The following is an 11,941-nucleotide window of genomic DNA, read 5'->3' as shown; positions in this document are numbered from 1 at the left end:
CTCAAATGGTATTATATTTCACCTCACTTCCCCTTGTACTTGGTTTATTTATCTTCGATAGCAGTTCTCCCTATCCTGAGGGATTAGGGTAGCCTGACTTGCCTTTCTTTTCACTTCTTTTAATGTCTGTGTTTCATATCTGTATAAGGAGGAAAAAAAGCTCTTGAAGACTCTTGCTAGATTAACAGCATTTTAAATACTCAACTAACTTTTTAAAACCAAGTAATTTTTTATTAGCAAAAATTTGAAACATGGACACTTTTTCTGTATTTTATTTTCCTAAACCAAACTGTACCAGCTCTGTAGATATTTTATGTATAGAATGTCCCTATCAGCTTCCAGTAAGTTTACAAAGATGGTTCTGAGAAGGAAGGTAAGGATCAGATTCAGATGGACGTTGTAATATAAGGCACAAAGCTATTGAGCATGGTATGGTGGCACTGAAAGAATTCCTAATTGTAAGAACAATGTATCTATTAAACAGTAAGTAGCTTCTAAGAAATAAAAATGTCAGTTTACTTATGGCTTGCTTGGAAAAGCACTAGTTTTTTGCTAACCAGTAATGCTGTGCTAATGAATTAAATAAGACCATTTCCCTAAACCATTGTTGATGATTTGGTAATATTATACTTGTTAAATTTTGGATTAAAGCTTCATAAATATTTTAAATATTTTAGCTCTTACAGCTGCTGTCTGTTCCCAGTTTGAAATTACAAGTAAGAGTTAATTCCCTTACTGCCTTACAATGATACAAATAAATAATCCATTGCCATTATTCGGTTGCATTAGCTTTAATGGGTTGTCCATTTTGAATAGTCATGTTTTCATAAAACAGAAGTAGCATTCAAACATTGTTTAAAGATAATGTTACTTTTAAGTAGATGAGTGTTATTATGTCTTTTTGCAAACAGGGAGAGTGAGACACAGAGGAAGACAAGATTGTCTTCCTCTATATATATGTTTGTGAAGCTGCTGACCGGTTATAGGTCCAGCTGAACACAGTGGGAAACTATTTTCTGCCTCTGGAAAAACAACCCAAATGACAGAGTTATGTGGGAATTTGCAACAGGGGCTGTCTCCACCTCATTCCCTCATATAAATGTTATCAGTAAGGGCTATGAAAGGAGGGAGAGGAGGGATAGATCTGTTCAATTTGGTGCCATATTCATTTGGGGAGAAGATTACTTGCAATTATTTTTCCCAAAAGCTAAGTTTAAGACAGAAATTTTTTTTTGAGAAGGTGAGCTGCTTGTTAATAACATACAGTTTTAAGAAACAATTAATGAAGAAGCACATATATTTAAACTGAAAATTATTTCCATATCACAGTGTGACAGAATATAGTTCAAAGTCCTTTTAGTAATATATGGTCACTCTGAGCAAGACAGTGAAATTTAGTCATAATGCATACACCTAATTTGAATCAAGGTTGTCTGTGTTGATGAGAAAGCAAGTAGGAAGAGCCACAGTTGTCTTTCAAATTTTGATGGATATTTTGTGTTTGGGTAAGGCTCAAATTCTGTTCATATATATTTTTATGGGAATCCCTATAATCAATGGTGTTAGATGAATGATAATAATATGTGTAGGTTTGTCCTTAATTACAAATACTTAAATAGAGAGAGGGCATCCAGAAGAGAGCAACTAAGATGGTGAAGGGTCTGGAGGGGAAGCTGTGTGAGGAGTGGCTGAGGGCACTTTGTTGGTTCAGCTTGGAGGAGACTAAAGAGAGACCTCATCACAGTTACAACTTCTCTGTGAGGGGAAGAGGAAGGGCAGGCACTGATCTTTTCTCTATGGTGACCAGTGACAGGACCCGAGGGAATGGTCTGAAGTTGTGTCAGGGGAGGTTCAGGTTGGATATTAGAAAAAGATTCTTCACCCAGAGTGTGGTCGGGCACTGGAACAGGCTCCCCAGGGCAGTGGTCACAGCACCAAGCCTGACAGAGTTCAAGAAGTGTTTGGATGGTACATTTGGTGATGGTCCTGTGCAGGGCCAGGAGTTGGACTCGGTGATCCTCATGGGTCCCTTCCAACTCAGCATATTCTGTGATTCAAATTTATAAAATATAACAAATATTTTACAATATGTGGTTTACGATTATTTTTTCATCTGGCCACTCTCAAGTTATTAAAATTCACTTCCAAATTTTTATGTAACACAATTTCTCAAATTCTTCATTTAGTTTCTGGGTTTGGATAATATTTTTCTGCAATCTTTCATTTCAGGTAGACGCACCAGGCAGATCTTTGTGATTAATTTGTAACACCTATAATATCAAAACTGAGAACATGTGGGAAGAAAAATACACTCTTCTGACTTTGCCTATGAAAAGATTAGAATTAATTGTGAAGCTAAAATTCTGATTAAGGTCACCAAAATAATTCAAAGGGAGGCCTTTTGTGAAAGGGCTGCATCTTAAACCTGAAGGGAATTAAATAAATGGAGCTATTCACATATTAGATACTTTAAGATAAGTGTGTGCATAAATGTAAAGGACACGGACTTCTAAAATAAATTTAGACCCTTTCTTTTGATTTATTTCTTATAGCAACCAGAACCTGATCTTAAAATGAAGAAATAAGTCAGGAAATAGTCCCCCCCCCTTAACTTCTGTTTTTTTAGTAAAACATTGTTATTTGTGGTGTTTATATAATTATATTCCAGTGTAATTCAAGGATGTAATGACATTTCTCCAATGAAAGCATTTAAATAACTCAGGAAATTGTTTTACTGTTCTGTTTCCTGACTTAAAACCCATTTTGTCATGTTCATTTTATTGTCCAATCTATCTGAGCTCATCTAGATATATTCTACCCTATACAGAGCAAAATAAAATATTTACTAACTGGTCATCTCATATATGTGTATATATAAATGCACATCACATTAAAACTATTCTTATATATATACAGTTATTAACCATTCTTATACAAATATAATTATTATTTTCACCCCTTACTGAATTTTAGTTTATAATAAAACCAGAAATCTCACGCATAACACCAGAATGTGACTAGAATGTAATAAAAAAAGAGTAATCTCAGGTAAAGGAGTATCAAATAATAGATCTATTCATTATAGAATAAAAATTAAGAAAACTAAAAATGACTTTAATTTTTCTTGTAGTGCCAATCAAACAAAATGTTTTTCTTAGCATTTGGGAATGTGTTAAAACCATTTTTTGTGTTACAGCTCAAAAGGACTACTTTGTTTTGCTCCATAAAATGGAATGGTTTGGTATAAGGGTGGTATTTTCCAGCAAAAAGGGGAACATTTACCAGACTTGCAGCAGAACTGAGTCTTCTTTTACCCTAAAGACCCTTCTATGAGACAAGTGATAGGTTAACTTGTCTCATTTTTATCCAGACCTTTTTTAATTTAGTGGATAAGATTAAAGTGCAAGCTGAATACCACAGGTGTAGCTTGGGTTTTTAATCTGCTTGACTCGAGTTAATCTAGTTCCTGAATGGGGCTACTAATAATATAGTCCCTGAAATGAAATAGGAAACCTAAGTAGTGCAATGCTTTTATTCAGCTTTGAATAAATCAGAGAAGCATAAAATATACTGAAACAGATTAAATTGGATTCCTGCAGGAATCAAAGTTTAAGAAGTTATAGTAGAGATAGAGAGAAACTCAACAGAGGAGATCAGATACTGCACGGGGGACAGTATCTGCCAGGGTGCAACTGTGTCCAGAGAAACCACCTGAGGGGCTGCTGCAGGGCTCTGAGGATTTGGCCTGAATAAACAGCTTAGTGAGAGTGATGCTCCTGGTGTTCATGCAAAGAATAGAGACCAGTGAGATTATGGTTCTTATTTCTGTGTTATCCTGCCCTGGAAAATATGTCACCATGCTCCAGGACAAAAATGAAGGGAGAAGCAGACAAATAGCCTGAAATAATTGCTAGTATATAAGTAGTGTCTAATTGGGCACTACCATAAATTCATAGGTGTCTTTTTTGTGTTAAAGGCGCTTTAGGCTTTATGTATTCCAAGCCAAATTCTTTAGCCTTTGGGTGAGCAAAACTCCTGCTGCTCATGGTGAGAGGTCTGCTCAGTTAAAGAGCACAAAAGCTTCATCCTGTGTTACACTGAGAGCTTTGATATTTCTGCAAGTTTTCAGATTTTTTGTGAGTTGAGGAGTCACAAACCCTTGTGTGTGTCATCAAGCCCTGGAAAGGCAGCAGAGCGAACCTTGCCCCATGGCAGCACCTGCGAGTGGCACAAGCCCCAGCTGCACTGCACCCCTGGGCTGGAGATCACCAGCACCCTGGTGGGGACTGGAGTAAGAGAGGGAAGGCGAGAGAAAAAAACCATTGTGTTGGTGATAACAATTTCAGGATGTAATTCAGAGGAACAGTGGGTTTTGTAAAAGCCTTTCCTTGCCAAAAAGCAGCACTGGACTTTTTAGTTCCCCCCCAGCCCTGGCTTGGTCTGGGATGCCACAGGGCTACAAGTGTTGCCTGGAAAGAGCTCTGGGCATCTCTGAACTTGTAGGAGGGAGAGCCAGTCCACATGTTGCACAGTGACTGTGGTAGAAGGGTGGATGCATTAGCCTGGGTCGTAGAGATTCTACCTGAAGAACTGATAACTGCCCTCAAAGCTAAGTGTATCCTGAAGTGCTGATTCTGTGAGTGCTTCATAGTTTTTCTGACATCTTACAGTTCAGAAAGAAATGTGAACTTAACTGATTTTATTAAGAAATCTGTGTTTCCTGGTTAGAATAAGCTCTATTTCTTAGGTGTTGACTTTGAATTTGGCAAAATAAATCCCCTGGATATGAGTGTAACTGTGCTGGTGCAACTTCATCTTAGGTACTAACATTATCCTATTCAGAGTTTTTAGTATCTAGCTCAGCAGTCAATATATGCTTGCATGTTTTAGACAGTACTCATTAATGTATATCTAAATGCAGTCTTTTTTTTGTCAGTCTTCAAGTCAAGAAAGTAATCCCTTCCTTTAACTATGTAATTTACAGAATTTCTTGAGAAAATTCCGAGATCTGAACAAGCAAAACCTGTTGTAACATTGATGGGCTAAGGCACTAACAGAAACTTGAGTGCTTCTCTAATTTCCTTGAAGAAGATAACTGTAAGTATTTGAGAATCAGTGTAAATATACATCTTTAAATAAAAATACATGCATAATCATCTCATGGGAGTCCTAGCTTCCCTGGGCACTTGCTTTGTGGTGAACACTAATTACTTGCCATTAAAAAGGTGGTGGATATATTAATCAATTGTGTGCTGTGGCTAAACCCTCCTGCTTATTTGCTGTTTAGATAATAATTTTCATTAAATCAAGAATAGTGCTGGTCCTCTTCTTAGCACTGTAAGAGTGCAAGATGTGACATAGTTTTTAATTTTCCATAGCTTAATCCTATTCTTCATATTTAAGAAATATAAATTCTACCAATGCTTGGCAGGTATTTATTACAAAAATCTTTAGAACTGATTTCTGTATAGATTCATTCTTACAGACTGTATTATGGAAAGAAAAGGTTTAAGTGATAGATTAAGGTTAGATCTCATAGAAGAAACTGCGTAAATCTCCCAGATGGAGTGGTGTTAACTATTCGAGGCTAACCCCCCACTCCTTAACTGGTACAGATGTTTGTAAGTGTTGATTTTTTTGTGACCTCTGTTCCTGTGAGGAGTTCAAGTTTAAAAAGTGTGAAAGAATATTGAAAAGACTTGCATTTTTTAGTTCAGATATCATCTATCTAAAAAATACCATGTACGATGGTCTGTGGTGTCCCTCTCAGATAGAGCAGTTGGGACCAAGAGGGCTCAGATTGTTTCCCTGTGTGATCAGCTATGACTTACTTTATTTGTGTTAATTGTTCCTAACTTAAATCTTGGTTTTCAGTGTAGTTGCTGGATTTATCTTCCATCCCTCAGTGAAAGATTTCTTAGCAGAACTTAAACCACTTTTTTTCATTTGTTTTGAAGGAGCAAATGCACATTTACATGAGATCTGTTTAAAATTTGTAGCAGGATGAGACCCTCCTGGCTTCCTTTAATTCTGGATTATAAACTGGCTCACTCATGATTAAAAGTGCATCACTGAAACTAAGTTAGTTAAATTGCTAAAAAAGCCATAGAAATCTCATTTAAATATCTCAGTAGGTGCTTCTGAGAGAATAAAATTTGTTCAAGAAACAAGAGATACTCCTAGAGTTACTCATGCTTGAAACATATTGCAGTCTGATTGTTAGAAAGCCCTAAGGGTAAAAATTGTGACTCCATCTTAGCACCTCCAGGGAGGGAACGTAACATGTTTTGTGTTGTTTCCTCACTGGAAAGTAAGTTGTGCAGGGTTCAACATCCACTATTTATGGGGGAGTCAATGAGCCTCATCAAATTCTGCCAAGTGTTCTCTGTCTTGCACAGGGCGGGTGGTTAGACAACACCTCACTCTCTGGCAGTCACAGATGTGATGTAGGCTTCAGTGTGTGAGGAAACAGAGTTCAAATTCCTTTTGTGTCTATATTTACAGAGCTTCTGTGAAAGTCTTTGTGAACAGAGCCTGGGCCTCATTGCCTCAACCTTGAGGCAAAAGATGTGATGGAAAAGGGGAGGCCTATAAAAGACACGCCCTGGAACAATTGTTCTCACCTATCCCTTCTAAGGTTTCAAATAAGTAAATAGTAAATGTAATCTATCAGCAAAAGCCATGCTGTATTTGAAACAAACAGGTGAGACATGTAGATGTCAATGAATACCATAACTTTGCTCTGCTAATGACAAGTTCCACCTGGCTGCGGTTACTTGACCATTATACAAACTTTTTAACTTACTTAACATACCTGCCAACTCACCCAGCTGTGCAGGAGCTGTCATTACAAACTTTCAAAGTCCATCAATGCTTTATAGGATTGCCCTTCCAAGAAAAGGAATCTCTACAAAAGTTATTGTTCTGACCACAGGGGCTGAGGGCAAGTTGGATACTACCTACAGTATATTTTTCCTTTCTACTCTAAATATCTTGGACAGAAAATGTAAAATGAAATTCATGCACTTCTAAAGTGAGACCAGGTGCAGTGTTTAGAGTTAAATCAGGTGTGGATGATTAGCTTAAACAGGATTCAGCTGAATCTGATTTCTCATCTGCTATCTATCCCGTCCCACCACCCATTTCCTCTCTCATCCTCCATGCATTTAGCATCTTACTGAACTCCTAATGTTTTCCTGCCAGCTATAAGAGCTATTTGGTCCTAAACGTGGCAGGCATGTGCTAATGTCTTTGGAAAAAGTTCTTCAGTGTTGGATGTTTCCTTTGGTTATAGAACTATAAAGCTTCCAGAAGATGTGGTAAGTCTTCATTTCTGCTTTCTCTGGATTCACCTGAAACTCCAGCTGTGTTCTGCAGTTGTCTCTAGCAAGGTAAAAAAATTCTGGCTGTGTTCTTTTCCTGGCTTTTGTATCTTATGTTGTATAACAGACTTAAATACTTATTTGACAGAATCCTACACAAGAAAAATTTTGAACATACCATAAAGTTTTGGTTCTGTTCTGTGCTAGGCAAAAAAAGGTATACTTGAAACTGTTCGTCTGCATCTCTCATGAGAGATGGTCCTGGTCATTTTGGATAGTGAACTATGTAAACACGTGGGCAGACTCTGTTTCTTAGTGTGAAATATGTAAGAAAACTAAATGTCAACTGTTTTCCCTGTAGACCATGAACAAAAAAAGTTCAAAGTTTGGTTATTAGCGTTCTTGCACCAAATTCTCTGATTCAATGTCATCTATTGTGCTATTAAAATAAAACAAAACCCCCTTAATATTCTTCTTTAATATATCTCTTACCTAGAGGTGAGCACTATTTTTAATGCAGATGCCCGAAATGACTTTATTCATGTGTATGTATAAAGCAGGAATTGTCAATTCCAATAGATAAATGCATATTATGAAGGTTGGATTTTAATTTTAAGATTTGCACACTGGGTTTTTTTTTAATTCAAAGACATAGTGTTTACTGAAGAGATGACTTCTTGTGGAAAAAAAATGCTGTTTTATATATAGCTAATCAAAGAAAGGATATTCTAGAAGCTCCTTTTCAGAAATGCTTTCAAAGATTTTCTGTTGACGAAAATAATTGTTAAATATTTAGAATTTAAATGTAGGAGTCCAAATAGAACAGAATGCATGAAAATAGTAAATTCATGGCTAGAGGAACCCTTAATATAAAGATCAGCTGATTATTTTTTTTAAAAAATGGACAACATTTTGTCAAGTTAGGTTGGGGGGTTGGTTACTTGGCTTGCAGTAGAAAGCTGTTACTGGTGGTACAAACACTAAGCAGAATTCTGAAGCAGATACTGCTAGCATCTTGCTCTCATGGAGAAGGTAATGAACACATTTGTGGAGGTAATGTTATCTGGAGGCATAGAAAAACTAATCTATTCCCTGGCTAAATGGGAAAGGTATTGGAGACAGCTCTGATGATATTCCTGTTGCTCTAGCACCATTATCTGTGAACTTTCTTGCATTTGGGTTTATCTGTCCTTTAAGAAAGCTATGGTTACCTTTTCCTGTGAAAATCCTTGTTCCTTCTGGCCCAGCAATCTAGTACAGTCAACTGCTTCTCTGATGTTAGAAGACTACAGTAGCTCTGACATCAAAAACAAAGTTGAAATGTAGCTTTTCAAAATAATTCCATGATCTCTTGTATAAAAGCATTTATATCTATGTTTGTGTACATTAGATTATATGGATGATGAGCACAGATGAAGTCTGTGTAAAAAAAACAAACAAAAAAACCAAAAATAGAAACCCTCAAAAATTGCTGGATAGACCTTGGCAACTAAAGTTTCTCTAATGACAAATTGCCACTACTTTTGTTGGAAGGTACTTGAAGGGCAAAACCTGGAAAACCTCAACATTTTGAACTACAGAAATAACTATGCATTTAGGTGTACATGACAAACACAAGATGTAAATTTAGCATTATAACCACTTTTTCTTTATACTTTTTGAACCCCTAAATTGGGGTTCAAATTCACATGGAATTTGAGATGGTTTAGAAGCATGGACGATATCTGCCATTGAATTGCTTGATCTTTGTTTTTAGGTGACTGCATTTTAGTTTATTTGGGGTAGTTCCAGACCTTAAAGTAAAAGATATTAATCCAGTAGCTCTGGATAATGATGTTGTATATATCTGAGTTAAAATGCTTCTCTTATTCATGTGGGACTGTGGCACAACCAGTATGTGGAATATTGATTCTTTAACTACCTCTGTAACTTACACATGCCTGGTTTCTCTGCCATTTTCAAGCTGTTGTGATGTGTGATTTCTTAAGGGTTAATTTATTAAAAAACTGTAATCACTGTCACTTTCTAAAAGAACAAGATGATTTGCTTTTGATTTACTTGCCTTCATTTTGTGAGATTTTCACTATTGTATTCTGCACAGATGAATCCTATTTTCAGAATAATGATCATCTTGCAAGAAAACCTAATATAAGAGAACAACATCAAACTGACAGGAAGATTGAATGGGTAATATATGCCCTCTTCTTTTTTATATAGGGTATCTTTATGATACTGTGGCCTACAACTTTGACCCACGTCTTTCTTTTTAGTTAACCTCCATCAACTATTTAATATAACTTCACATGTTTGTCATATGAATTTGTAATTAATGCCATTCTAGTCCTCGTGTTTATATGTTCACTGAAAGTGACATAGAAGGAAGGGCGCTTAGATCTACAGAGAATTAATTAGCATGTAATTTTCAGTATATCATCTAGTGTTAATTAGCAGTTAAACCATCTTCTAGTGCATGACCTGCTGATTTAAATACAGCATTCTGTTACAGTGGCCCGGGGGGAAAATGTCTTGAAAGGGTATTCTCTAGAAAATGGAGCTCTCTACATTTCTCTCTTTCTGTTTCTTTGTACCTTAGCATCAGATCTCTCTCAGCCCTTTCCACAATACAAAAGCCCATGTGGTAAAGTGATAAGAAGCAGCAATTTTGATATTAATCAGAAAAGATAATGATAGATTTAAACATACCAAATTGATGTGCTGCCTGATGGAGGTGCAGTAACTCCGTTATAGGAGGGTCACATCCTCCGTGATTGGATCTCTAGCTATAGTAACTTCAGCTTTGCTATTTCTCTTTAAACACATAAAATTCTACCTTGAGCAGCTGTAATACTGGCTAGTTGAGCCATTCAGGAAGTCATCTGAAATCTCTTTTTAAATAGTTGTAGTGTTTATGCTTATGTTTCATGTGAAAAAAGAAGTACCATATTATATTTTAACCATCTAACTTAATCTGCTTATTTTTTCCTTTTCCTCTTTCCTTAAGTAGTGAGCGATCCTTTAAATTTTTTATTTCATCAGTGTAAAAATATCTAAGGCTCTATTTTATTGAGCACTTCCATCATCCTGAATACCTTTATTATACAGCTTTTGAGGTCTTATTTTTCTATGCAATCCAATTCCCTTGACCTCAAAAGAGTATTCATTCCTAGTATCCATGCTCTATATTATACAGGCTTTACCCTGGTGTGTCATCAAAGCTATTGCTGTGAAGCGGTGAGTTTTAGTACTACAAAATTGAACTCTTCCACAGTGATAGGAAACAACTGACCCTACTTCTTCAACTAGTGGATGATGGATTAAGAGACAAAACTAAGTGAGAAGTAAGTTTCTTGTGCTGCTTTTTGTGCTGCTGGTTTTTTTGGGGTTTTTTTGGAGGGGAGGATTTTCTGGGGTTTTTTTCCTTGTATTTTGTTTTAAATATTTCCAAGGTAAAGTAATACAGTACAGAATGTTATTAGGCTGAAAAGAAAACAGTCTCTTGAACACAAAAATGACTTATCCTGAAAATGTCCACCTTTTGAGAGTCTAAAACAAGAACTCTCTCAATAACCAAAAAAAGCAATCCTCTCAGTTGTCACAAGAATTGTGCAGATTCTCTTAATGGAAGTTATCAGATGTGCAATACATGACAGACACACAATATAATTGTCTTAAGAGACAGAAGTCTCAGATATTTGCAATGAAATTTCTACGTAAATCAAAGATGGACTGTAAATCTGTTCACTACCATTATGAAGTGCTTTTGCAGGCCAGTTAGAAATGACTGTAGTTTCTGATTAAGTGGTAAATAACTTAGTGAACTCTTCAGATCAAAATTTCCTCTTCTTTGCAAATTATTGCGTTGTCCAAGAGCTGACTTCAACTTCTTCAATGTATTCATTGTTCAGTTCTCTTAAAAGACTGTCAGTATGGATTGATGAAGAATTTAGTGCTAAGAGCTAAACATGACTTTTATTTGCTCTCCATTAAGAGTGTTGAAACTGCATTTGATAAAATTAATTTCTGACTAAAGATATATCCAAACTTAACTACTTTGGTGTTATAAAATCACTGCCTACTCAAACAGATCAGTCTAAGCTATTAGTGATAAGTTTAAGTACTGATGTTTCCCTAAACTGTGACACATTCAAACACTTTTTCCCCCAGTCATCTTAAATTGCTTTCAAAGTAGCACTGGCCTTTGAAATTAAGCTCAGAGTATGGAAACTATTTGCAAAGCTTTGTGTGGTTTGATCCTTATACTGTTTCATGTGGTGTGTTTCTGGCCTGGCTGCTGCTGGAGTCCGTTCAGCCAATACTAGTTGGGCAAGGAGGAGGCATCAAAAGGTGATTATCCATGGTGTACCTTACTGTGGGGCTGGGAGAGCTGTTTAAGGTGAATTGGTGGGAGAGTAGTATTGTGCTCTGGTTGTTTATTTGTTCTTTGGCAGAATTTGGGATATCAGTGGTTTCAGACATGGCAAAAGAACCGAATAGCTTCCTATTCATTGTGATTATTACATTTATCAAGCTTTGGACATTTCAGAGTTCTGATTTCTTATCTTTTTTTTTTCCTTTTTTTTTTTATGACTGGAAAATAAAGTCTTAGTCCTACCAATTAA

General features: G+C 36.2%; 1 long non-coding RNA gene across 1 annotated transcript; it reads left to right on the top strand.

The window, feature by feature from the left end:
- Positions 1-7,342: 7,342 nt before the first annotated feature.
- On the top strand, positions 7,343-10,577 carry LOC108506854. The gene is made up of 3 exons (XR_001877882.1): positions 7,343-7,391; positions 9,424-9,509; positions 10,513-10,577. It is a non-coding gene; the product is annotated as an uncharacterized LOC108506854 (long non-coding RNA).
- Positions 10,578-11,941: the final 1,364 nt, after the last annotated feature.

Source organism: Lepidothrix coronata, unplaced genomic scaffold (genome assembly GCF_001604755.1).
Source record: "Lepidothrix coronata isolate B3197 unplaced genomic scaffold, Lepidothrix_coronata-1.0 Scaffold231, whole genome shotgun sequence".
Classification (NCBI taxonomy): Eukaryota; Metazoa; Chordata; class Aves; order Passeriformes; family Pipridae; genus Lepidothrix; species Lepidothrix coronata.
This window is presented reverse-complemented; position numbering and strand designations above follow the sequence as displayed.